This window comes from Euprymna scolopes, chromosome 18 (assembly GCF_053919585.1).
Source record: "Euprymna scolopes isolate OS-2025 chromosome 18, ASM5391958v1, whole genome shotgun sequence".
Classification (NCBI taxonomy): Eukaryota; Metazoa; Mollusca; class Cephalopoda; order Sepiida; family Sepiolidae; genus Euprymna; species Euprymna scolopes.
This window is the reverse complement of record NC_136499.1, coordinates 107,199,538-107,226,941: the sequence shown is the minus strand read 5'-3', so window position 1 is coordinate 107,226,941 and position 27,404 is coordinate 107,199,538. Positions and strand designations below refer to the sequence as shown.

Here is a 27,404-nt window from a genome sequence, read left to right as displayed (position 1 = left end):
ATAAATATTTAAAGATATAAAGAACTTGAAGCATAAAAACTGTTTCCAAAATAACTGGATTCGGCATCAAAAAACCCGAAAAGGGTTGATATGCCGTGAAACGAAGCCATTAAACCAAACATAAAAATTTACTACCCAGCATGTGTCTCATCTAGAGTAGATATTAATTTTGAAAGATTTGAAGTGGTCTTTCTAAAAATAGACCTTCATTTTATAGAGACAATCATGTGGACTCTGTCACTGCTTGTAACAAATAGAATTCTCTTACAATTCGGAGTGTTAGTAATTGTTCGAGTGGATAATTCTTACCGTTTTACTTCTAAGGAGGTTGTGCTTTCATGTACGACATGATCACGTTGACACACCGGTTCTCGTCAGATCACCAAAGTTAAGCAACGTTGAGCCTGGTCAGTACCAGATGGGTGACCATTTGAGAAGTCTAGGTGCTGTATGTACCATCTGAGAAGGTTGGGTGTGGGGCCAGCACCTTCATCCTGAAAAAAAAAAACTCCTTGCTACAAAAGCATCTACAAAGCTGTAGATGGCCTATGCCCTTCCAGGGGTAAAGGCTATGGATGGATGGAGGTTGTGCTTTCGGTCAAGTTGGTTTGCTATTGATTGTGTACATTCTATTGGCTACATCACTTGACCAATCATCACCAAACTTGGTTAAAACATTTGTCACGCTCTAACTTAGAACTAATTTAATTTTTGGGCATTTTGGTCAAGGTCACGGAAAAGATGAAGTCCTATTTTAGCAATGACTTTAGTTCTGCTCATCGTAAAGATTCACCACTTAACCCATATTGCAACCAATGAAGATCTGCAATGTATTTGACTTTAATAATATCGATCACATTTTGAACTCTAACCCCCCTCCCCAAAACCATTTATAATTTGCTGTATGGATCTGATGCTCTTTAATAATGGTAATCACTATGCAAAGTTTCAATTTGATCAGATAAATAGGTTTTGAGTTAGCAACATTTCCATGGCATAACTTTATACAATATGGAGAAGTAAGGCCCGAATAAAACCTTGGCCCACAATGTTTATGTACAGCCATATCGCTTGACCAATCGTCACCAAACTTGGTCAAAATATCACTTGTCGTTCAACTTATAACTGATTTAATTTTAAGATATCTAGGTCAAAAGGTGAAAGTTATACTTTTGATGGTAACTTCGGTTCTGATCAACATAGAGAATCACTACTTGGCCCATATTGTAGCGATGAAGTTTTTCACTTTATATTATCTTGAAACTTGAATTTGAAGCATGAACCCGATACTCTTTGTTAAGTGACCATCGTGCAAAATTTCAATCTGATCGATTAAATAATTTTTGAGTTATTAAAGTTTTCTATGTCATAATTTCGGGAATACTTCATGCAATATGGAGAAGTAAAACTCTGAACCTATGGCCCATTCTTACGTTGTCAGGTGTCGGAAAGCAGTCTAATGATTGGCTTGTGTTTGTGCTTAATTAAATGATCTTTTCATGGCTTCAAACCAAAGAATAACATTTCTCTCCAGATTTCAACTTTTGATTTTTCTTGATCTGATGCTCTAAAGTAATTCCCTGTCAAATAATCCAGAACTTGGAAACACAGACGTTGTTGTAACTTGCATCACAGATGGACACCATAAAAACTAATAATTCCTGAAAATAGGAGCATGTAAATCCAAGTAGTTTACCATTTAGAACATTTTCTTTTCTGTTTCCACACAAATAACACGAGGTTTGATAATACTAACCAACCACCATGCAAAATTTGAGCTCGATCAGGCAATGATTTTATTTATTTATTTATTTTTTTTGAATTATCAACGTTTCCATGGCATGACTTTGGGAATGGTTTGTATAATACAGAGGCCCAGATAAGACTTTGGTACATCCTTACATTGTCAGGCTGAGATATGCAGTTTCGTAACTGATTTGTGTTCTTCTTCTTTAATTAAATGATCTTTGATGACTTCAAACTCGAGAATAACATTTGAAATCTTCATTTGAGGTTGTGATCCTAGGGTTGGAGGTCTTCTTGTCAATACCAAGAATGTGGCCTTGCAAGGTCATTAAGTGCTGCTGTCTTTGGAATGGATCCAAATTTTGCAGAAAAAATAATTTTATTTTTATTATGGATTTTGTTTTCTCTCCATAATTTTTTTTTTTTTTGAATTCTTTTTGTAAAAAAGGTTAGTTTTCCCCTGTACATTCTTCCTTAACATCATACTGAATTAGAAACATGGCCAAGTAGAATGTATTTTTTCCCCTCGTCTGAATCGGTTGTTTTTCTTTCATACTGGTTGCCAACCAAAGCAAGAATCTAGTCCAAAGGCGACTAACCTTTTGTATCCCCCGTCTGCCTTCACCATTCCCCCCCCCTATCAATTTAGATTCATCCCTCTTTTATTTCTCATGTGGACGTATCTGATAATTACACACACGCACACACACACACACACACACACACACACACACACACATATATATATAAAAAAATTTAAAGAGATTCCAAAGGATATCTTACTGAGCTCTTCTTGGATTTACTAAAACTTTTGAAACTCGCTGGATATTTGCAACCAAAATTATTGGATATTGTTGAGTATTTTTTTTTTTCATTTTTCTTATAAAGTTTTATTTTCTTTCAAAAAACTTTTTCTCGACTGTTTTCCAAAATGAGCTAACCAGCAAAATTCAATATTTATCTATACATACGTTTTGCTAACATGTTTTTCCTCTGAGGAGAAAATGCTATCTTTGAAACTCCATGGAATAAAGAATATTTCACTTTTATTTCGTATTCCTTGTTTTGAATAAAATATAAGTTCAATTCTACAATATCTTGACTTTTTCTACTCTCATGAGTGTGTGTGTATATATTAATCACAAATTAATATAAGAAGATATAATTTTATATGTAAATTTTGCAGTATTTACTTCAACAGTGCTCAATACATAGGTAGAGCTAGGTAGTAAGTTATGAAAATATATGGCATATATATTTTCATAACTTATATACACATATACCGATGTTATTCAACTAGGATTGGGCCTCTTTAAGAGAATTATAAGCTATTGAACACAGCAGATGCTAAAACATTGCGTTATACTTTCTGACTTTTTCTGTATTTGTCCACTTGCATCAACATGATATATAGGACTTAATTTTCTTTCTTTCCCGTGATAATTTTTAGTGGCTTAGGGGTTAAATATCAAATTGCAAAGCTGAAGGCGATTTTGTAACTAGGTTCTAATTTTTTAATAGGCACTAATTATCACTTACGTAGAATACTGTGTAAGTATAAAACGCTTGCATCTGTAGGTTAAAACAAAAAATATAAGAATTTATAAAACTATATATTATAATATATAAAATAAATTTATGAAATACTAGCAGTAAGGCCTGTTTTTGTCTTGGATTGAATGAGGATTAATAAATGTTCCATACTTCCAATACTTTTGTCATCAAAATCGGTGAAATAGCTCATTCATCAATCAAATCGATTGTCTGCTCTAGTCAGGAACCCACTGCAGTTCTCCATTCATATGCCTCCCTGCAGTGACTTGTTCCACAATATATCTACATTGCATTGTAGATAACCTACTGTTGATTTTATAAAATTATTTTTCATATTGTTGTGGAGACGCCTACTAATTAACATAGGCGGGTGAGTGAGATATATAAAGTTATCAATCACCAATACCGGGGGAGTCCGGCAACGACCGTCAAATAGGCAAGACGCTTATGCTGCCTCCAGTAAGACATGCAACACGCCACCTGCCGGAATATCTCCAACTGAAGTATATCTGAAGAATTGTAAATATGTATATAACTTTTCTCCCTAATATATTATTGTATACCTTTACTTTCCGTGTTCTTGTTAATTATTTGTGCAGACACAACACATATTATAACTTGAATTAAAGTTTAAAATGCAGAAAGTCAAGTATCATGGTTCAGGTGTGCTCTGAACAGAAACCTTCATTTAGAACGCGTCCCTGTCTTATCAAAGAACCTACTATTGATTTTATGTCTGACCCTTCTGCTTGTGTGATAAAACTTCTCAAATACATTTGTGATGTTGGGCTTTTATAAGGGTGTTAACTTTGACCAAAATCGGACGGTTCTTTTAATCAGTTTTATTTTTTTGTATTATTGATTTTCGGTACTTATCCAAGGCATTCCAATACAAAACCAATCTAAGAACACTCCCAGGAACATGAAGTATGTAGATACATAAATTTTTGAAAAAATCAGCCCAGCTGTTTTGGACTTCATAAAGAATAAACTCCCACGCACACAGTCCTGGATATGACCTAAAACTATATCCAATGGTGAGGCCCCAGCTTGCGGGCCTTAGGGAGTGTGGAGCCACCCTTTAATTGCCCTTGCTCCCAGGTCCACTCTGACCCGGAGTGGTAGTACCTGTTAGGGTCACAACTATGGGTTAAATAGAATCCGACTTAAAAAAACAAATATACTCCATTAAAAGTCGTTCCTCAAAATAACTAGATTCGGCATTAAATAACCTGAAGAAGGTTGATATACCGTAAAACAAAAACAGCCAACCCACACACACAGTGCCTTTTATATATAAGTAGAGATTCATTCATGTACGTTCCAAGAATTCAACACTAAATTCAAAGTGAAAACCTGACACCATGACAAGTGTAGCTATTGCTATTCTGATAGCAACATTAGGTAATATGGAATTAATAATTGATCTTGGATGGTTAGAATCTTTATAGAAAGTCCTCCACTTAATGTCCTCTCACAAAAGTACTGATGCTACCTCTTGAATTGTAAGCCATGTTTAATTTTAGAAGAGTTTCTGATGGGTAGTTATTCTATGCAAGTCCTGGATATTAAGAATTCTCAGTGGGTAGCTGTTCCGTGCAGATTCTGGACTTCATAATTTTACAGCCAAAAAGCAAAAGATTGTTTTCGTGTTGACACGAAAAAAATTGTGTGCTGAAATACTAAAAAGATCTAACTTTTCTGGAGAAATTCTGGTTTCTGATTGGTTGTTAGCAGAATTTGAGTCAGTAGTGTTTATAAATAGAATCTCGACTTTGAGGGAACATACCTCCATTTACTATCAGAAATATTGCAACACTACCAATAAAACTTCTTATATAGGTTATATAAATTATTTCATGTACCAATTTTCAGTATTTACTCCAACCAGTGCTCGATATGTAAGTAGAGCTGGGTAAACATTCTTACCTAACGATTCCCTAGTTTTATATAAAGGAGGGGGAGTAGATGCCCTAAAATTCAAATAACTTAAATTTTTTGTGAAACTTTTATGTTAGGTATCCATAAGTATTCTCTGGAATTTCAGTGTCTTTGGAATTATTTTACAGAATTTTTAGGGGGAATAATATGAGGACGACATCCCATTTAAGAAATTTCAAATATGTCAGTTTTGCACGGAATTTGATCCATAATCATTAGACACTAATGTTTATAATAGTTTGCTTGTTCATGCCTTAGTCTGTACATTATATTTCAAAAAAGGACAAATACAAGTTTTGAAAGCCAAACTGGTTTAAAAAAAGGGGGGGGGATAAATTCACAAAAATTTGGCTTTAAAAAGTCCAATATGGCAATTCTGGACAAGAATGAGTGATCTCCCTTTGTAACCTTGTTTTCAAATATCATTGTTGCAATGGTGTAAGAAAGGAACTTGAATACCGTGGACACTATTTTCATAGAAATTTTGGTAAACTCATATTTGTTACATGTCAATGGTTTTTCTGTCCATGCGCTATCCAGAAATATATCAGCTTTATCAAAACGTATTTGTTGATTTAAAAAAAAATGTTTTTCACTCTGTAGAATTTCCATGGGTCCTGATGGTGAAGCAAGGTTTTTTTTTTCTCTCCAAACGAGGCATATTAATTTGACATAAGGAGTTACTGTTTGGAAACATGTCTGAAAAGGGACTGAGAAGATGAGCAGCAAGATGTCTGTTTACATTACATTTAAATTTTTTGCAGGTTAGTACAGTCAGGGAAGAAGGAACAGGGAGGGAATTCCAAAGTCTAGCAATCTAAGAGAAACTATTAATGTAGAAGGCTTCCCAGCATCTAGAGTCCTCAACAGTGAAGGGGTGAGATGTTGCTGCTTTTTGGGTTTCAAAGTAAAGTCTTGATTTATGTGTGTAGGAAGATTTTTAGGTGTGGCTTGGATAGGTATATCGCGTCAACCATCCAGATGGACGAACTGTGGGATTCTGTTTATTTCAATTTCTTCTCAAGACCCCTTAAGCTTAAGCCTTTAATTTAGACATTTTCTAGAATCAAAATCATGTAATGGATTTTAATCAAAATTTGTGAAAGTATTCTAGACATAAGGTTTAATAGCATCCTATCTTTATTTTAATCCTTATAAGGTGATATACAACTGAACCATAATTGTTCTGTTTGGGGGAATTCATTTTGCCCATCCTGGGACGGTTATTATTTTTGTGTTGTATAAATTCGACCTTAGTCAATGTTGAAAGTTATGGAAAGTTAATTTCAACAACTATTTATCATAGGGGAACAGATGGGAATCGGTATTGATCTTTTTTTTTTTTTTTTTATAGCATAATTTGTGTGCACCTCGAACATTGCAGCAAAGATGGGACATTTTTTTTTTATATTCCTTATAAGAAAAACAATTTTCAAATGCATTTTTACGGTTTTAGCATTGGAGTAATAAAAGGGAGGTAAATCTGTATTATTTGACTTATTCAGACTACTGTTTTCACTTTCAGTGTTTTTCTTGCAATTTGTAAATTCTGACCTTCTTCAGGTGCCCTCACAGGAATCTTTATGGAATTTTTACTGTAATCCTGTTTTTAATTCTTGATTGCTCTCATACTGTTAGCCATGACCAGGTAGAAGTCTTAAATAACTTTTAATTGTATTTTTAATATCGCCTGTACGGTGGATTGGATCGTTTAAACTCTCAAAGACTGTCATTTCGAACTGTTATTTTGCCATTCATATCCTTTACGCCATGGTTCCTTGCAAATTCTGATCTCAACAACTTCACTATCTGAACTCGTTTTATTTCTATTTCTCTCCAAACTGCCACTGAGATGTAAAGGGGCTACTGCAAATTAGGGACCAGGTTTATAGGGGCAGCTTAAGTAGGGAATTGTGCAGCAAGATGCTTGTTGACATGTCTAAAGTTCTGTGTATCAAAAGTTTGGGTAGCAAGGAAAGAATTCTGAAGGCAAATGGTTTGAAGAAAGCATCTGTTAGAGTAAAAAAGGCTCCCAAAATTTTAGAACCTCTATAGTGAAGGAGTGTGATTTTGTTGTTTGTTCGCTTGGTTGGAGGTCTTTTTGTTGAAGATGCAAGTTTGTCTGAACACCTTCTGTAGGAGTATCGTAAAACAAGCACTGAGTGACACTTTTTTTTTTTTTTTTTTAAATTTTATAAACCTGAAAGTGGATCGTTTTAACCTTTGACCCTTCTCAACTAATTATGCTGAGATAATTTACAAATCTGACATCACTGCTTACCATGACAGGTTTTCAGACTGTTGTTCTATTTTTCTCAGGTGATTGACATATTTTTTTTTTTTTTTTTTTTTTTTTTTTTTTCGGTTATTTCGAAATAACCCTTTTAAAATCAAAAAATAAATGAATTAAATCTGATACACAGAATGTGTTGCCTGCTGCAAATAAAAGTCAATATTGTTTGCTTGTTCTCCCTTGTTCTTATTTAAATTTGTTTCTTCGGTGTAGTTAGAACAGGCAAGTGATTCTTTCTAGTTGATATTCAAAACTGACTGCTGATAAAGCAGTCAAGCTTTTAAACCTTTTCTATCAGTTATTGCCCTAAAGTAAAAGGAATCTTATATGATCCGTTTTTTTTTTTTTTTTTTTTTTTTTTTTTTACAAAAGCATTCTATTAGTAATGTGGCACAATGACATAGCCTCTTTTGAGGGAGCTGGGGGTTTCTATATTAATAAACCTTGTGCCTAACTTGATCTGCACTTGTGCTGTGCAATTGTGTAAAACAGGTGTCTGTGATTTTGAAAATGTTCTGCTATGACTCAAGCCAAGAATGACAGTTTGTTTATAATATTGAACCAAGGCAAAACGATATAGGACCTTAGAATTTGAAAGGTCAAACCAGGAGAACTCGTCAATGAGGCATTTGAAAAAAAAAACAATGTTTAACCTGTATGAATATATCTTCTCTTTTTTTATGTCTCTCTCTCTCTCGTTCTCTCTCGCTCTTTCTTTCTCTATTTCTCTCATTCACTCCCTTTCTCTCTCTTTCAATGAAAGAGAGAATTGAAATATGATTGTATTGTTTTAAACAGTTGAAGCTTGCATCCCGTACGTGAGGCATATAGTAGTTTGGTGTGCACGCAATGGGTCGACTAAATATGCTTCCTACTTGTTAACTGTTAAATAAATTATATATCTTTTATAAAAATGCATTTGTTCACTATTTTTGTACAAGTGTTCGATTTCAGCCTGTGATGATGGAAAGTTGCCTGTAACGACGCAATGAACACACAAGAAGCGATCCATGCCAGACAGTTATAGCCGCCGACATATCGACCTGTTTTTGTTGTTTCCAACATGTGCCTATTGTTTAGATATCGTTTATTCCCCAGGGAGCTGGTTGCGTTCCCACGATGTTCTTCAATGGCAACCAAGTAACTCTCCTCGGGGGAGCGATAGTATCATAGTAAAACCCAGCATCTGACCGAAATATCTGAATCATTAAACTTATGTATTTTGCATATTTTTAAACAGTTTATTTACTGCTTATCACTTCATTCCATATACACACAGCATCTCGTTTATTTTCCTTTAAACAGACTCCCATGTGTGTATAGATATGTCTATTAGTGATGGGACGATTCCAATATTTTTACTGATTCTGATACAATTACCGATTCTGATTCTTTATAAATCTCTTAATAAATAACAACAGAGTTGTTATTTATTCCCGATTTTATTATAGTTGTTATTTATTCCCGATTTGCCATAGAAACGCATGTTAAATGTGCAGATATTTTCTCAAACATAAAAACACTTGTTGGGTATTTTAGGTTTATTCTAAATTTAAAATCAACAAATATTTATTATTTTATCATTATTACCAGTAGTGGAAGATTTTGTTTTAAACAAAATCAAATAATAAAATAAAAAAAGATAATTAAAAGAATCGTTTTTGGCATCAGAAAATAGACGCAATTTAAAAAAAAAAATAATTTTTTTTTATACTGATTTCGCTACACCAAAAAGTTTTTATTTTTTCTCCCCTCGGATTCAGCTTAATCATCCCAACACTAATATCTCAATGTTCAAAATAGACTTCGTGGCCTGGTGGGAGATGTCCTTTTCTCTTCGCTGCAACCTCTATCTCACAGAAGAGATGTTGCGAGTTTGTCTCTGCGTTATCGTTATTTTCATGGAAAGTGTTCGACTGAGCTTCAATCTATGGTCCCCCCCTCGCCAAACTTTCACAAGAAATACTCGTCTAGCTGAAAACACTATCAATAATTCCCCCCACTCTTTATCTGTGCCTAAACCTAAACAAAGAATCCATGATCAAAGCTTCTTTCTTAGAACTGCACGCCTGTGGTTGTCTTGCGTTTTCCTGCTTTCCAGCTGTCTATAATATGGTTGTCTTCAAGTTCACAAGTTTCTGATGAGCCGTTCCACTTAAGTTAACAAATTTACCGAACTTCTATTACTATCGATTACTATATTGTCCTTTTGACTACTGTACACTCTTTAACCCTTATCTTTGAGTGGCCTATCGGCCTTGATAAATGGCGACACCTATGTAAAAAAAAAAAAAAAAAAAAAAAAAAAAAAACCCTATAAAGATTAAATTTTTATCGCTCTAATATTAGTATTAAAGGCCTATTTTTTCTATTTAAAAAAATTATTAAAACGAACTTTTTAATATACACAGTCATGAATATGCGAGCGACTACATGAAGGTTAACTGATTTGCATATTCCTTAGAAAAACGATTGTTGATTAATTACTAATTCATTTTATGGTTCCTTATTAGATGATTGATTTCATTTAACTTTTACGCTGAATTCTATTCATGCATAGTTTCTACATTCTGTATAGTTCCGTAGAATTTAAGACGAAAATTTTCTTTTTCCTTTTTCCACGCTTTAACATCACCTTGTACATGTCTACCATTTGCAAATGTCGGCTGTTGCTGTTGTATGCGCGTCTGTGCTCTGCTAGTGTGATTGACGCGAATTTTGAATAAAGGTCTTCTAAATTTACAAATTAAACTTATGAAAAAAAAAAATGTGACGGTTTCTCTATTCAAATTCACGCTAACCACAACACTAACACCACTATGCTAATAGGTCCCCGCACTAACAACCAAACTCCAACCTCTGTCCCATCGCCAAAATGTCGCATCTGTGTCTGTTTAACAAGTATTTTAATGGAATGTGCTCTGATAAACTCAAGGTACTTGTGTAACTTCTCCAGGGTAGCTCAGGTGCATAGGCTCGTGGTGGAGATGCACCTGTAGCCGATACCTGTGGCGTCACCTGTGTTTTCGTCTAGTGGTCGAATTCGTCTTTGTTGTTGTCGGTTGCTCTCCGGTTCCGCTTTCAAATCAGCTTCCAAACGTCACCTGGGCTATCGGAGAAATATATTGCATTCACAACGGCGTTTCCAATTAAAGAAAAGAAAGTCAAAACTTAATTGGTTTTTCTTAACATAGAATTGATTGTCTTCGACTTTACAAATAATAGTTACACCCTGGCCTAGTCATGCAACTTAGGGGGCTGGCAGTTTTCTTTCCTTTACCAAGTTCTCCGTCCTTCATCTACCATCGGTCCACGGGAAGGGATCAGCTGCCAGAGCGAAAAGAAGACCCTGATTAGCCAAGTGTCTTGCTTTTATCAAATCGGTAATTCCTCCCTCCACCTTTTTGGAGTAATTCTTTCCTTTTCCATTCCTCTCCTTTTCTTTTTTTTGATCCTATAAATTTCTACTCCTCCTCTCAAACTTATCTCTACCCAATTTTTAACCGCCATTTGCACTGGGGTGTTTCTACTTATCAAATTAGGGGTGATCAGTCACCACAGTCGAACAACGCTCGGCGGCAACCCTCACCCCCGACCCCCACCCCAGCTGTCAGCTAAGATATCTGGGTCTCTTTATATCGCTCAACAGAGATTTTAAAAATCATTTTCGTTGTTAACAGATATATAACAGCAATGAGATAAAACAATTATCATTTGTTTTTTTTTTCTTTCTGACAAAATCCCATAGACATTTCTGTTTAAAACAACATCAAACCATCATCATCATTAGAATTCAGCTGTGCGAATTCCTCTGAATTTGTGTCGACTAGCAAGCTCACTTGGTATCACTCGGTCTCCATCGGGTCACACTTGTTCTCCTAGACTTAAATACCCCCGACTAACTCTACAAGCAGCAAAATTCCGCCCTTACACTATAGAGATCCCCAAATGCTGGAAAGCATTCTATTTAACTAGTTTCTTCTCCTGAACTGCTAGACTTTGGAATTCCCTGCTTTCCTAACTAATAGGGACAGACATCTTGCTGCTCAACTTCCTATATAGTATCCCTGTAAATTTGATAGCATGTATGTTAAAGTGACACTGGGCCTTTTTTAAGGTGAAATAACTGTTTAAAATAAAAAGAGAGAAAAAAAAAAGGAGCTACATGCATGTAGAAATGTAGCCGTTAAACCCGACATACTGATATGAGGCAAGAGGGAGAGAGTAGCAACCCTAGTTGAAGTTATCATCCCTAGTGAATACTGGCCTAAATTGAACTGAAAGGGAGAAGAGATCTAAATACCAAGGTTTTGTGTATAACATAAGAAGTTGGAGCCTTAGAAAGATTTGTCACATCCCAGGAATCCTAGGAGGTAATAGGCTCATGAAAAAAAAAAAAAAATCCTGAGATTATACCTGGTAAACCAAGTGCAAGAGAGATCCAAGCAATTGCACTTAAGGACCAATTAGAATTCTAAAAAGATCTCTCGGTTGGAGTCTTAAAAAAGCAGGTGAATGTCTAGCATCTTCTCAGGCATTACCTCCTTTGTTTTTTTTTGTTTTTGTTTTTTTTAAGTGTATATCAAGAAATTGTCACAATCGGTTGTTCCTTATCAAACTCAATACTTACATTATATATACTTATATATAAAATATGTGACTAGAGGGGGTGTTATATTATTGCTAGTACGATTAAGTATCGGGTTAGTGTAAAATTTTTATGCCGGGTTTATAGTGAGGACAATTTAAACAATTGTAATTTATTTTATGCCTATTGCTTAAACATATCACCATGATTAATTTATAACTTTTTTATAGATCAAAGAGCTAGAATTTGGTTGGGAAATCTTGCCCCATTCTACATATTCTCCTAACTTAGCCCTCTCGGATAATCACTTGTTTTGAGGATTACAAAACCATTTAGACGACCTTAAGTTAACACCATGAGAGGAGATTGAACATGAATTAGATTCATATTTCACATGATCCAATTTTTAGTGAGATGACCCAGAATGATGTTGCATAAGTCAAACAAATCAAGCAAGCATTAAAAAAAAAAAAAAAATGGCCATAAATCAAAATGACATTTATTTACATTCAACCAATCTCGAATTTATGTAATAATACTTGACATTGGCTTTATCACAATGACTGTTTATTGCTACACAAGCAGGACCATCTGGCGTTGCCAAGGAACATGAATGATAAAATAGGATTTAAAGAGATTTTGTATAACATCTTTCTTTAAAGAGTAGTATTTTTTAAAAAAAAATTTAATTTTTTTTTTTTTTTTTTTTTTTTACAAATATAAGCAATGCAGAGTCAGAAGTGTAGCTAGGGATTTGGCAACCTTTGCTTTACTATAAACTCCTTACAGTTATCGTTTCTTCGTTTCTAATCTAATGAATATGAATACATTCAAGTTCCTCCTGACAAGAATATGATTGGTTGGTGTAAGCCATAAATACAGACAGATAAAACAACCTGAGAGATATGGCAAAAGATGCGCTGAAAACCTAAAGCTTAAGCATATTACAGGCAACGACTACAAATAATTCGTTAAGACGATTTGTATTACTTGATTATTGTAGCAAAGACCATTCTGCTATTTCAAACAAATATATCACTTTTCCTTGTAGAGATGTTTGAAAGATATGCGGAAAGTTTAAGCCTATTGCCAGCTTGACTAACATTCATTAAGGCGACTTACTAGACTGTATTACTCGATTATTGTAGCCAATACCATTCAGCTATTTCAAACAAATATATCCTTTTCGTGTACATATCAATTTCAGACAGATCCATTGTTTGAAGACACAAAAGGAGGCTCAGAAGAAAACTTGTAACATCCATTAAATTCATCATGATATGTCACAGTTTATGAATTTATGAATAAAATCAAAATAGAATAGTGTTGATTGTTGGGTCACAACGGGTCATGGGCTGTATAGTTAGTACTCAAGAAGGAATACATTACCGTCCCAATTGCAAAGATAAAAACTTTTTTTACTTCAGTTAATTTTTATGAGATCAAGGGAGCTAACTCCTCCTGGAGCTTACATTTGATTGTATTATGATTTAAATTTATATACGTGTTGCTGGGATCATGGATAGAGAAATATATAAAGATGGAAATTGAATGGTTTCATTAATGCAATCTTATTGGTCCTCCAACAAAGGAGGGATTGGACCTAGTAATTCACTCCTGTTTGTTTGCATTTTTTTCAATAACCACGCCTTGGATTTTTTTTTTTTTAATTTTGCACAAACATTAGTCATGGTGAAAGTAAATTTTTGCCAGAATGAATTTTCTGGGATAACCGCCCTCCCCCCCCCCTTATCAAGGGACATTATAGGGGTAAAATTGCCCCCAAATCGTTCATTTGTTTGCACTTTTCTCAATAACCACTCCTTGAATATTTTTAAAATTTTGTACAAACAATTAGTCACGGTGAAACTAAATTTTTTTTTTTATTCAGAACCTTTCAAATTCAATTTTTCATGTCAATCATAGACATAACTTGGCTCACTGCAGTCAACACTCCCAACATATGGCTTCATCATGAGCAACATGCCCAATGTCAAAGCCATCATTTCCATCATTGACAAACAGCATTTGGTCCAAGGATTCCACCTGCATGTGGCAAGTTTTCCTTTTGTCGATTCATCACAATCATAACACAAATGCTTCTTCAGCCTTCTGCGTATCATGACATTACACACCAAGAAAAACAAATAGTATCTTTGCATAACATGCATCGCGCAAGGTATGTTTCACCTTTACAGCATTCCCCTTCCTTGATATAGCAGTCCTCTTCTATATCTTGGTCATTCTTGAAATTCTCTTTTCAGATTTATTCAATCTGCTTGTTTCAACTAAAGATTTCTCCCTGCTAGTTTACTTTAGCTTCAACATAAACCTGCAAAAGACCTCTTTCAGAGGGTATATGTTGTTTCTTAAAATAAAATGGAGGCTAAGATTTAAGATATGCTTCAACAGCTTTAACTAGTGCCACTATTTCAGGCTGTCTGATAATACCGGCTCCCTGACCTAAAATGTACCAAATATTGATATTCATTCTTATCTATCCTTTTTGAAAAACTCAATCATGTTCTGCAAAACTAAGAATAAACAATTTTCTTTTACAAAACAACTAAACCAAGCATCATGAATAAATATTTGAAGATATAAAGAATTTAAAGTAAAAGCTTTTAACCGAAATCATTAGATTCGGCATAAAATAACCCGAAAAAGAATTGATATGCTGTAAAACGAAACACCCAAACTAAAACTCTAAAATTGTTTGTTATTCATGCTGTTAGATTTGTAATACGTTTCATAGTTTTTTGCATTCTTTGAATTTTTTTTTTTTTAAATTATGACTTCTGCTCTTTTAATTTCTAGTCTTTCCCTGGTGGAATTCATTTATTCTCCATACGTGGAATGTTTACTTGGTCAATAACTTTTAGAAATGCATCTATGTATTATAGTAGTTCCTTTTTAAAAATTTTTTTTTTTAATTTTTATTTATTTTTTTTATTTATTTATTTTTAACACATCTCTATTTATATAAATTTAGGTGTGTGTGTGTGTGTATATTATATATATATATATATATATATATATATATATATATATATATAAAAATATGTATATATATATGGCATAATCACATTGGGGCAGTGGTTCCTGTTAGATTACTGAAGTTAAGCAATATTAAGCCTGATCAGTACCAGACGGGTGACCATTTGGGGAATACTAGGTGCTGTATGTAGGATGTCAACACCGTCTGCAAGAACTGCAAAAATCTAACATTACCATCTTCCCTGATGACTGGAGACTATTTGCTGAATTTGCTATTCTCTTTACATTTCCTCCTTTGGAAGAAGCCTGTTCAATCTGCCTAGTGTGAATGTCATTTCAAATAAACAAAAAAATAAAAAACAAACATGTTTGTATTACAAGATTCACGCCTAAACTAATTAACCAGTTATGAACTTGGGAACACCGCTGGTAGGTGTAGGAGTGATATATGTTGGCTATATTTACTTTTAGTTTTATGCAAAGAGAGTGGATCTACAACTCTCTTGTTGATAGTCAGCACATCTACACTCTGGCCCATGGGATCGGTGATCAAATGTCTATTTATATAACATTTAACTGCCGCTCTTACAGTGCTCGTTTTTTGTTTGCTTTTTTTTTTTTTTTTTTTTTTTTTTTTGTTTTTTTTTTTGTTTTTGTTTAGAAAGTTCATTGCATTAGGCTAGGCAAGCAATGGGTGAAATAATTTTACGACGGTGCTCAAACCGAGGAGGAGAACTAAAATAGTCACTCACAAACTGTTTCTGTTGTATCACAGCACTTCAGTGCGACCAGATTAGCAGCTATCCGGACAAGAGATTGAACCTACAACTATCTCGTCAGCAGTTCTACCCATGGGGTTGGTGCCCGTAAACGATATCCTCAGTTGTATATTCAGGAGAAATGCAGTTGGCGATAGAGCAACCTTTGCTTCATTATTAACTAATCATTGTGCTTGTACTTTTTCAGGGTGTATTCATTTCAAGACAGCAGGCTAACAAAGCTAAGAATATTTTTCTCTTTGTTGTCTGACTTTTAGTGGATAACCAAAGCAAAATTTCAGTTTCTTACAAGTATTTTAAGCATCAATTAATAAATATTCATTTTAAGGGGCTTTAGAAGCATAATATGGACACAATCTGCCATTTTTTTGTCCCCCAACAAAGGAGGCATTGGATCTAGTAATTCGTTCGTCCATTTGCACTTTTTCTTGATAATCATGCTTGAATTTAAAAAAAAAAATTTGCACAAACATTAGTCATGGTGATAGTAAATTTTTCACTCCTGAATGAGAACCTCATATGCTTGGCTTGTTTTAAATTAAAATATTTCTAATTTGCATTAAATTTGATCCACAGTCATCACTCGGCACAATAACATTGACACACCGGTTCTCGCCAGATCACCAAAGTTAAGCAGCGTTGAGCCTGGCTAGTACCAGATGGGTGACCATTTGGGAAGGCGAGGCGCTGTAGGTACCGCGATGGTAAAATACTAGTTTGAGAAACTGGCGTGGTCTATCCTTCTCTCGAGGGCAGATGGGGCTCTCTTAAGCCGTGGTAGGCACCCCATCTAGTGATGACATCACGATAAAAAATACCCTTAATAGCTCTAGCGAAGCATCAAGTATTCAGCTACCGACAAGATTTGAATTACGGTACAAACTCATGTAGTCAGTTCAATCTCGGCTGCGGCCACGCTGGATGGATGGATATCATTATGCACCATTTCCTGAATTTCAATTTCTTTAGCTTCACATTTTTAGACATTTTCAAGAGTCCAAATTGCATAATGGATTCCGATAAAAATTGTCATAAAATTACTTGACATAAGGCTTATTATCAATGTCTTTATTTTAATCTTCATAAGGGGGCATAAAAGTGGTACAAAATTGATCTGTTTGGAGAAATTCATTTTACGCATTCCTGGGTGATTATTCTTGTTCTGCTAGAACTGTCGGTATTCTTCTAAGTGTAACAGAGCTCGTATGAGTGCATAGGAACATAGCAGCAGCAGCTATTAGATAGCTGGCTTGTGAGGATATTAACATCAGTATCAGTCAAAAGATGGATGACAAGCGATCGTACTAGCAGCAGGACCAGTGTTTGAACACGTATGCAATTTGGCAAGTGTGCTCAGGCTTGCGCCTAAAGAAAAAAGAACACCACGTGGTTGAGAGAAACAAAGTCGACGCCAAAGGAGATGGACGTGGAAAGTGAAGGCAAGAATAGGCTGGCTGTGGCCAGCATGAGATCAGAAGGAGAAACAACAGTCAGATGAGATGGACGTGTGGCAGCAAGAGAACTTTAAGTTGGCGTTGAGATAGAAAGAATGGTAATTAATGAGGGGGAAAAAAACAAAAAAAACTGACCCGGATTTTTTCTATTTTTGTTTGTTTGTGCCTGCGACGTTACATGATCTAGGTTCATTAATGTCTTCTTGCCAAGCCTTTTCGTATCAATCCCATAAAAACCATCCTCAGTTTTGAGATGGAGTTTTGTTTGAAATAAATTCCTTTGAATTTATCGACTTAACCACAATTTGCAATTAACTCACCAAGTAATCATTATCTCTTACTAAGCTTCTCTGTATCACTATCTTCCTCTCTTACTGTATGCCAATTCAACCAGGTTAATGTGACAGAACGATAGTCGATCTAATGATGGAGAATATTATGGGAGGATTGAAAATGATGAACTGAACAAACTTTGATTGTTTATGGCAATTATTTGTCTTACATTGGATTTAAAGTTGGTAGGAAAATAATTCCATGGGAAGGTGTTCCACAGCTGGGAAATTTCTTTACAATTTTCAAGCAAGACTAATGTAAACGGTCCTGCTTGAAAAATTGCCAAGAAGTATCAAACGTCATGATGGTTGGTTGGTTGGTTGTTTTGTTTTACGGCATATCAACCCTTTTCAGGTTATTTAATGCCGAATCTGGTGATTTTGAAGAACGATTTTTTAATATAGTATATTTGTTTTTTAAGTCGTATTCTGTTTAACCCATAGTTGGGACCCTAACAGGTGCTACCACTCCGGGTCAGAGTGGACCTGGGAGCAATGGCAATTAAAGGGTGGCTCCACACTCCCTAAGGCCTGCAAGCTGGGGCCCTCACCATCGGATATAGTTTAAGGTCATATCCAGGACCATGTCATGATGGAGCAGTATATATGTAAATATGTATGTACGTGTGTGTGTGTGTATATATGCGCTTGTGTAGACATGTACGTGTGTGTGTGTGTGTGTGTGTGTATATATGCGCTTGTGTAGACATGCACGTGTGTGTGTGTGTGTGTGTGTGTGTGTGTGTGTGTGTGTGTGTGTGTGTGTAAGCCTTTGTTTAAATATGCTTGTGTGTGTAAGCCCTTGTGTAAACCTGTATCGTGATACATGCTTAGTAATGGTGCATGTATGACTGGCTTGTAGCAAGGAAAAATATTTTGCCAAGAAAAAAGACCTTTTGAGCCTTCCACTTGGAAAGATGGCTGTATACTGAGAAAAGGCCCCACTTGAGATTCTGTGGAATTTAGGTCCACTTCACACCATATATGTCCTGGGCTGACAGTTTTTAATATATTGAGAATAATAGCTGATTAAATTCAAATGGATTAACTGGGTAGTCAATCCAACTGATAAATCATGTCTGTATAGTTCAAGCGAAGGTGAATACTGACAGAACAGACATTTGAGCTGGTGGTTTTCATTTCCTGAAAGGTGATCTGATTGGCATCATAACCAGTCTCGTCGGTTAATAAATCTGAGTATTTTGCCTGCATTAAATGAGGTGTGATTTCATTTGGAAAAATAAAAACTTCTTTTGTTGCTGCATGAACTAACACTGCATACTTGACATGTCAGTGTCGAAATAAAGTAGTATTAATACCAAATTTGGACAAAGACCATGATCAAACGATTACCTCCAGAGAAGTACACTCACAAGTTATATTCAATTTCGATGAACAGTTACCGAAACCTAAATTGAATAAAATGTCATGTTTTTTTTAATTGAGCACTATTAACAACCTTGTTCAAATTCCATGGTTTTTACTTTTGGATTTTTTTAAAACCTGGAATATATATATATATATACATATACATATATATATATATATATATATTAGTCCTCGTGCGAAAGAGCAGGACACAAAATGTTTTAAATAATAATAATAGAATAACAAATACTTTTGCTGGCGAGGACTACTATTGAGCATAACCAGTTATACAGTTTTTGAAATTTTCATCTTTATTTTTCTCGTTATTTACTGAATGTTTTTAATAAAACCTATATGAAATATGTTCCTTATTGTAAAGATTTTCTATTCTGAAAGAAGTTTTAAAAAATTTAATCTAAAAAACTTATTTTAAAGTTTTTGTTAAAAAAATTCAGATTTTCTCATTATTCAGACATGTATGACAGAGGGAGTTGCAAGGAAGAGTTGTGGTGTGAGGAGAAATAAAAACTGAAACAGAATATTCAGACTTATAATCATACAAAGAGGGGGGTTTGCAAAAATGAGTAGTAGTGTGAGGAGAAATACAAACTGAAATAGAGAGTAGGAGAGTTTTTATAAATACATGCAAACCCACATTCATTTTTTAAAAATCCAAATTAATAAATTAAATAAAATATAATCTTAAAAAGATAGGATACAAGTTAGAAAAGCATTTCATCCAAGGCATGAAACTTGTTAAACAAAATGTTTTTACTATAGGTTTTAAAAATAAAGGTACAAGATTCAATTTGAAATTTATTTATCTTCAAAGTGCACTTTTATGCATTTTACAAAGTAAGGTATTAAATTTTTATACCTTACTTTGTAAGATTTATAAAAGTGCACTTTGAAGATAAATAAATTTCAAATTGAATCTTGTACCTTTATTTTTAAAGCCTATAGTAAAAACATTTTGTTTAACAAGTTTCATGCCTTGGATGAAATGCTTTTCTAACTTATATATATAGGTGTGTGTGGTGAGTCAAAAGTAGGTGGACAGTAAAATATTTAAAAAATTAGAAATTGGAAAACTCAGAACTTTTGGGATACATAAATCCATTCAAAATGCCGTCCACCTACTTTTGGCTCACCTTGTATATAGTATATATGAGCAGCAGTTTTTCTCTTATGTATATTTCATTGAACAGCAGGAATAATTCCTGTATGTTTCCCTTGTGATCTATCTTTTCCATTTGGCAGACCAATGTTCAACCGTTCTGTTCGAGTGTCAAAAGAAATTCACCATAGCCGCAAATGTTTTCAATTCCCATGAGTTGTCTGCAGGCAGGTGATGAATATGGCTATGACAACAGCATATTCTTTTCCTTGTTTTGATTCTCAGGTATATATTCATTGATGTCTTATGTGTTTTTATGTAAAGTGATGTGGTTCTCGGTTGATTTGTGTCTGTGTCAGATATATGCTCGAGAGTCAAAAACCATGAAAAGAATATGCTGTTGTCATAGCCCTAGTGTCGAATTACAAAATTGCAATTGGTGAATTTATTGAAAACGTCAATTAAAATTATTTAAAAGCACTTAAAGCATACCCTCTCCTCCTTCGTGTTGAGCCTGATTGATGGTTGCTTTGTTTATGTGAATGGGGAGGTGCAGATCACTATGTGAGATGGCTAACATGGCATTTTTTTTGTTCTTTTATTTTTAAAAAATTAAAAAAATTTTTTTTTTTTTTTTTTTTTTTGTTTTATTTAAAAAAAAAAAATTTTAATTTTTAAATTTATTTTTTTTTTAATTTAAAATTTTTTTTTTTATTAATATATTTTTGAATTCCTTGTTGGGTGTTGTGTGTTGCTAGATGGAGCTGCTAGGGGAAGACAGATGACATTTAAGCCAGCGAGAAATAATAGTCCTAGTCATGCTGATATGTGATTAGAAAAGACGAATTGTAAGAGAAGCAAACGGGAATTATCCTGTCTTATTATTCATCGGACTACTGCTCTCGTCTTGAGTGTGATTTTCATAACGTTTCTGTCAATACAATCTCCGACCTTCTTCAGGTGTATCTTGTCGAACTCGTGAATTTGGACGGAATCTTGAGCGGAACACTTTATTTACTTCACGGAGGTAGCGTGCGCTTGTTCCGTCAGCACTGACTAGATAGAGGTCCTAAGTAATTTGAAAATGTATATTTCGGTCGCCCACAATGAGGATTAAACCTTCAACCTTCAGGAGAATATCACTTTTACAATTGATTTTTTTCCCAGTACTCTAACCATTGCGCCACGGGTCCTTGCAGGGAGATCAGACGTTGCCTTGGGTTGAATGAGGATCAACGAATATTCCACATACAACCTAACATCACAAATGCATCTGAGAAGTTTTATCATATGCACTTGTGACGTTAGGCTGTATTAGAGTCAAAGTCAAAATGTTACTTCCTTAATCATATTTTTTGATTATTGATTTTTGATACTTCTAGGAGTCATTCTGATACAAAACCTATCCAAGAACACTCCCAGACACATAAAGTACATTTGTGCGAAATTTATAAAATCGACTCGGCAGTTTCGGAATCTATAGAGAATGAACTCGTGCGCACATACACACAGAAATTGCCATTTTATATATAAGTTGTTTTTTATTAAAAAAACAAAGACAAACAAAAAACGCTTTCTTGAAAGCTATGCTGAAAAGGCAAAGATTCTATTTAAACTCAAATAACAAATTTGTTGCTATGGTGACATGACCACATACCATAAACTATTATCATTAGAAGAAAGCCTTGTTTGCTGCAAAATTAAATCTGTTCATTTCCATGAGAAGACAATATAAGCTTTTGTTTCTATGCGTAGGAGTTATAGGCCTCTGTTGACTTTGAAAAGAAAGCATATAAACAAAGAAATTTTTCATTTATCCAATATATAAAACTCACTATGTCTGTGTCTGTTTATTTTTTTTTCAAATTGGATCTCCTCTGAGATGCAAGGTCGTAGAGCAACACAAAGTGGATCAAATGATTGCATTTTTTTGTGGACTGTTTTTTTCTGGGTTTTTAGCTAGTAAAAATAGCTGCTAATAGGTCAAAATTGAAAAAAAAAAAAATTAGGGTTTGTTTTGCTATACACATAGATTCGAAAAAGTTGTCAAAAAATCAAATATATAACAGATAAATATTATCAAAGGGAATATTAGTTACTATTCTACCTAACTGGATAAGTTTTTAGTGTTTTATTTAATGTAAAATGTTTATTAGGTTCGAAAATCATATCGATATATTTGAAAAAGACAAATGGTGGCAAAGTCTTTGGTGAACACGTTAAGTTTGGGAAAATGAGTTCAAACTAAAAAATTATACAAAATACTGTTAGGCTGACATATATTGAGTTTCTAGGTCCTGGTAACATAGTGGGTTTCTGAAAGTATTTTTCACATTCTTTTTCTCTTTGGCGGTACGGGTCCGAGCCTGCGTGACTATTATGACTTTTTTTTTTTTTTCTGCTCAAACACACTGCCAAACTCCCAAGCAATGCCAGACACCCAGGCTAGTATACACATATACAAGAAAAATCCAAATTAAACGGTAAGTAAATATGAAGAAATGCGCATTTACCTACTTAATATTTTGAATTCCAGCGACAGTATTTATTCTGGAGAGACGCTGTAAATTCATATATATATATATATACACACACACACACACACACACACACACATATATATACACACATACACATTATAAACAAACTAGAAGACCTTACCATGGAATTGCTTCCCTGCCGAATGCAATTACATATGGCATAATCCTGTTGACACGCCGGTTCCCATCAGATCACCAAAGTTAAGCAACATTAAGCCTGGTCAGTACTAAGATGGGTGACAATCTGTGAATTGTTTTCTGTCAGTTTTGGACCTCTCCTTGCCACTGGACCCAAACAGTGCCGATTCAGGGGAGGTAGAGTTAGAATTGTGCAACCCCTGCCTCACAATTTCACGCGCAGCTACCTTATGTCCATTGTCTCCTAATCCCTTTCCCACTATTGATTAACTGTGATATTCCTTTTTGTTTATAATGGATTATTAGTTTTATTTTTATTTCTCTCCTTTGTTTATTATCATTTGACTGTTAGGGAGAATGTGAGTGAACGTGTTGATGGTTCTACAGATTCACAGACTGATTTTTATCCAATACTAGCAGGTTGCCCGGCGTTGCGCTGTCGTAAGATACACTTAAATATATTTTAATTCATGCAGATTACATATTATTATAGCGACAATTCTCTATTGATTATTATATTGAACCTAATATGTGGTAGTGAGATCAAGACTAAAAATACAAAACTTTGGTGCCATCAGCCAGAATCGTAACCAAAACAAAATTCTCCACTTTCATTCCTTAGCCTTTGAGCCCCCCCCCCCCACATATATAATTCATCTGTTGCATCCCTCTGCCTGTTCTACAAGTATTTTAATGGTGAATGCTCTGACGAGCTGTAGACACTTGTGCCCCCACGACGTAGACACCCTCGACAAACCCGACAGGCAGCTAAATCCCACCCCCACACAGTAGAGATCCCTAGATGTGAAAGATCTTTCTACTCTAGTAGTTTCTTCCCCAGAACCGCTAGACTCTGGAATTCCATTCCAAGTTCCTGCTTCCCCAACTGTACTGACATGCAGAAGTTCAAGTGCAATGTGAACCGACATCTTGCTGCCCAAATCCTAACATAGTGCCCCAGTAGTTGCTGCCCCTGATAGTAGCCCCCTACACCAAAGTGGCATACGCCTTGTTTGGGGTGAAAATGTAATTAAAAAAAAAAAAAAATTCCATTTTTTTTTAAGATGGAATCGCCTGATCATGAAAGACAAGATGCGAGCAAAGCCCACAGTTTTCTAATTGTATAGTTTTTGAAGAATTGTGTGTATTATCGTGCCGTTTTTTTCCACTCTACATAATTCTGTGCTCTTATTTTGTTATCTCGCCAGGAGGTAAAACACAAGCTGAGGTATTAAGTTGAAAAGCCAGTGCACTCGGATTACTGCCCTACAAAAAATGCCTGAGCAGACTCATAGGTATTTCCTGGTAGGGGTGCCTTCAAACGATTATACACAAACTACAACCTCAGGGAGAAAGTAAAGCTTGTGAGGGTGGGTCTCCTGAGACTGAACAAGGAACACCTCGGCCTGACAATGATGAAGTCGCAGTTGGATTGATTGTTGGGAATATATCCCCAACACGTCTGAAATAAGTTGATTGTATGTTCTTATCTACTGTTTACCACCTATTTTACACTTCAATACATTACACTCACATGAATACCTACTGAAGAGAACTTGAATGCCTACTAAACACTATTCTCGAGTGTCTGAGGTCTCTCTGTACATGGGTTTGTCAGGATAACCTGGCCTGAGAATACTTTTCCCTAGAAGTAAATCCTGACTAAGTATTCAAAATTGCATAGTATTCACAGCCCAAATAAGATCTCTGTATGGCTCACCCACACTGGCTTTTACAAGGAACGGTGCACCTTCTCCAAGTGATGTTACCTCAAGTAGCAACTATTAGTTGGAGACTTCATCGGATTAGATGAATTCTTGTCCTGAAATTCACTAAGACCAAGAGTCCAAAAACAAAGGTATACTGCATCATTTTGAAAATGGTCAATTGAGAAGAAAATCATTTCCCCAACTTCTTTGCTATTTTAGTGTTTGAGAGGTTAAGGGGAATTTTAATGGAAGGTTAAGGGGAACTTTAATGGAAGGTTAAGAACTTTATTGGAACGTTTGACTATGCATGTCTCTCCTATAGAGATCAAGTGTTATCCCCAGGAAGAGTGGGGCCTTGATTTTTGAGAACTTGGACTGAAGTAAAATGGCACGCCCGGTAAATAGTCATGAGTATATTATATTTCATATTTTTTTTTCTTGGCAAATTGAACATTTAAAAAAATTTATTTTGATTATTTTTATTGTTAAATATCTGATTTAATATGCATTTTACATTTGTTCTCCATTTTTTGTTATTCGATATTGAAAACGTCTTCAAAGCAAAATCCGATGTACAAACGACTATTACCATCTGTTTTATTTGAAAGTTATATTGATAAGCTTATTAAAACATTACCTATTGATTCAATGCTTCTAACAAAATATGGTTTCTATGCATTTAATGTCACTTTTCCCTTGTTCAGTGGTTAGATGTTATCTTATATTACGCAAATTCCATCTTCAGTTCTTATGGTCCAGCAGGTCAACCGTTTCCAAATTCCATTCTGTGCAGTCTTGTCTAATAACTTCCAAGTTTTTCTTTGGTCGGCCAACCTTCCAGCAATTCAAGGTATCCATGATTCTACAACAGTTTGTTGAGCTGGATAAACGTTTCATATTACTGTACTAGTGTAAAAGATGCGTCATAAAGATGACCTATGCTGAGAAAATGTATTTTCAACAAATTCCTTGACCTGATCTGGGTGCTTCCTCCTCAAACTGTCTAAAGATATCAGTTTCCTGGCTTAAGGTCCTGGATATGACCTTAAGCTATATCCAGTGGTGAGGCCCCAGCTTGCGGGCTTTGGGGAGTGTGGAGTCACCCTTTAATTGCCATTGTTCCCAGGTCCTCTCTGACCCGGAGTGGTAGTACCTGTTAGGGTCCCAACTATGGGTTAAATAGAAACTGACTTGAAGACAACAAATATTCTATTAAAAAAATCTTTCTTCAAAATATTTGGATTCGGCATTAAATAACCTGAAAAGGGTTGATATGCCATAAAACAAAAACAACCAACCAAATCCTGGCTTAAAATGCACCAAATGTTGAGGCATTTATTGTTTTTTTAATTTGCAAAATTGGAACATTTTATGCAAAGCCAAAAAAATAAAACAATTTTTCTCCACAAAACAACCAAACTAAACTCCATGAATAAATATTTGAAGCTATAAACAACGTTTTTCCTCAAATTGCCTGATTCGGTATTAAATAACCTAAATAGGGTTGATATGCCTGTCATGGAGGGGAGGACATTTTCCCCATAAAAGTATCAAGATATTCCAATTTCTTATAATATTAAAAATGTATAATTATTGCTATTATAAATATTACATTATTATAGAATATAAAAAATGTTCTTTTGGGAGAGTTTCCAGAATGTTCTAAAATGTAGATTATTAAAGTATTCTATTTTGAGCGATTCTAGAATGTTCCACCCACTAAAACTAAAAGAAGGCTAGGTTAATGTGCATTGATCGTCCAACCTGCAAAGGGTGTTTATTCCGAAAGCTGTTCTTAACATGGGGAGGTTGGGGGTGTTTATTCTGAAAGGCATTTTCTTATTTTCAACCTCCCCATGTTAAGAATGGCTTTCGGAATAAACACCTTTTGCAGGTTGGACAACCAGTGCACATTGACCAAACACTGTTCGCTCAAACCCTTCACTTATGCAGTTATGGGTTATGCAGCTAAGATGCTTTCATAATCATTATGAACAATTATAAACTTTCACTAACTGTTTAATAACTTTTTCATGCAAATATGATTCATTTTCATATTTGTATCTTTTTAATGCATTAACCTGCAAAATTTATCGTACATTTTGCAAACCTCTTTCCTCTGAGAAGAATTGCATTTTTCCAAACTCCGCGGAATAAGGTCTTTAAAATTTATTTCTACTTCTTGTCGGATAATTACTAAAAAATTTTGTATGCCTTCTTTACAGGGTTTTTTTTAAAAAAATTTTTTTATTTATAATTTCAATTAATTTTCAATAAGATTTTTCTATTATAAATGTGTTTGTAGTGATAAATAAATGTTACCAAGTGCTATATCTACTACACCACGGGTCCTTGTAAACAATTCTAGTATGAATTTTAGGAAGCTTAATTTTTTTTTTATTTTTTTATTTTTCTAGATGTACCGTTTTAGTACTTATCATATATCATAATATTATGATGAGTTGTCAAATTGTACATCTCAAAACAAAATAGCTTAGGATTCTAAAATCCATACTAATATTGCCTGCAAGTAAATGAAGTACTTGTTAACATTCAGTTGTAAAGTTAGACTCTTCTGGAGGTTGAAGGTTCAATCCTCAGTGCGGGTGACGCTCAAAATACAATTGCGAATCACTTAGTCATGACTGCGTAGAAGTCCTGACGAAACAGGAGCATGCTACCCCGTGGATTAAATAAAGGGTTCCATTTGAAATTCTGTGCAAATTCAACAAGATACACCTAAAGAAGGTCGAAGGCTACATCGACTGAAACGTTGTGAAAATGACACTCAAGATGAGAACATTAGTCTGAAGAATCCAAATAATACGAATAATCAACCCTCATCTCA

At 34.7% G+C, this 27,404-nt stretch overlaps 1 protein-coding gene and 1 pseudogene across 1 annotated transcript in view; both read left to right on the top strand.

Annotated features, from left to right (window-relative positions):
• The window catches only part of LOC145297743 (WD repeat and FYVE domain-containing protein 2-like), a 133,872-nt gene that overhangs the window by 27,213 nt on the left and 79,255 nt on the right, over nucleotides 1–27,404 (top strand). The gene's annotated exons all lie outside the window — the stretch shown is intronic.
• LOC145301531 (5S ribosomal RNA) lies at nucleotides 339–455 on the top strand (annotated as a pseudogene).